The sequence below is a fragment of the Penaeus monodon genome, unplaced genomic scaffold, assembly GCF_015228065.2.
Source record: "Penaeus monodon isolate SGIC_2016 unplaced genomic scaffold, NSTDA_Pmon_1 PmonScaffold_1252, whole genome shotgun sequence".
NCBI classification, from domain to species: domain Eukaryota; kingdom Metazoa; phylum Arthropoda; class Malacostraca; order Decapoda; family Penaeidae; genus Penaeus; species Penaeus monodon.
Window position 1 is genome coordinate 22501 of NW_023641401.1, and position 1882 is coordinate 24382.

Sequence of the window (1882 nt, forward strand, 5' to 3'; positions counted from 1 at the left end):
TTCCTGAATTTTCTTCCAGGTCAAACCTCCAACTACCAAATCGACAGCTACAAAGAAGGCCAAAGATTTCAATTTTAGTATCAGCAGAGAAAATATCAAAGTAAGTTTACATTTCCGGTAGCAGACTGTGTATTTGAAGGTAAATAGTTCATGAATTTAACCACTCCATGATAGGTCAGAGTATTCATTACTCACAGGCGGGCTTATTTCTTCAAATTCAAAATCGTAAGAAAACTTGTTTTAAAATAGATGGTACTGGTAAATCGTGGGCGAAAAAGCTGGTGTGAGTTGCGGTTGCAATTTCATTTATTGTCGAGTCGCTTATCCATGCCTAGATATATGTACTGTGCATCATCATATTTTCCACCTTGCTCTATAAAATTGTTGATTTTAATTACTTATTTTTATTCACACAGTATGGCCCTCTTCGAGTAACAGTCACACCAGCCACTAAGATTTCCCGTGGACCAGATATCTACAAGATGGACACAGATCCCCGCGGCTTTGTCTGCGTTCTTAATTATAACTCTTTTAAGGATCGTCCTGACCTCAGCCTGGAAGGTGCTGATAATGATATTCTTAATTTAGAAGCGTCTTTGGAACGATGGGATATACTGGAAATACTTATTCGAACCTTACAGCTGAGAAAACCAAGCAGCCCTGTCAGATATCAGAGAATTGGATATCCTAGATGATGTAGGATGCGTAGTCTTTATAATCTCCAGCCATGGAATTGGAGGAGAAAACTTCTTAACTTCGGACATGCAGCTCCTGGATGCTAAGTGGTTGTATTCATCTTTAGGGATTCTGAGTGCCCACAACTTCAGAATAAGCCCAAACTGTTCATTTTTGATATATGCAATGGTTACTACAGGAATAATGCTTACCAAGGAAGCCAACTGAGTTTATTGCAGAAGATGAACCATGTAAGATATGGTGTGTATTTATTCCAGTAGCACTGGCATAACCTCTTACACTTTTACCAAGGATGGTACTCCGTTTATTACATCTCTGTGTCGTACACTGGCTACACATGCACACAACAAAGAATTTGGAGACTTGTACAGGATGTTCTTACTTGATTTTAATAGGAGTAATCCCCCTACTGTTCCTGAAATGAGAAACCTGTCATTTGTAAAAAGTTTTTCTTTAACCCGTAAACATCTTCATTTCATATTTCTGAGTAATCAAAGTATTTATTATACACTGATTCAGATTAGTGTATAATAAATGTTACAAAATGTTATGTAGTATATGCCATACTGGGAGGTTCCTTACACACATGCCGAAGCTTTTCATCAACATCTTTGCATCTATAAATACACCAGAAGTTTGTGTAATTGCTTTGCTCTACACTAACCTGTGGCATGAAACACTTTCCCATCAGAGGATCACGCTTAAACTTACATTTCACATACAATGAACTTCTGAGTCAGCATGAATGAAGCTTTTGTCATGTAGATTTAATATGTATCGTTAGCATCATGCTGAAGATATATATATATATAATATATATTTTATACATATATATATATATACATATATATATATATATATATATATAGCAAATGTTTTCACGTTGATTTTTAGCACTATTTTCGGCAGATTTTTTTTTTTTTTTAATGAATATAACCCTCTTGTATTTGCTTAATACATAAATAAAGGCAATAACTGTGGAGATTTTTTTTTCCTTTCCCTTATTTTAGTAAATGGTAAAATAAGTATATTTCACATAGGTTCCTTTTAGCTATGATTTCCTTTTCCTCTGCATTTACACTAAGATATGTATTTGCTTAAGAATGGACTTATGACTCCAAGCATTAAACCTGGCCTTTACGAGAAAGTTAAAATCATTCAATATCTATTGGCAGAACATAAATCC

At 34.9% G+C, this 1882-nt stretch overlaps 1 pseudogene; it reads left to right on the forward strand.

Annotated features, from left to right (window-relative positions):
• The window catches only part of LOC119569098, a 1724-nt pseudogene extending 231 nt beyond the window's left edge, over positions 1–1493 (forward strand).
• The last annotated feature ends 389 nt before the right edge of the window (positions 1494–1882 follow it).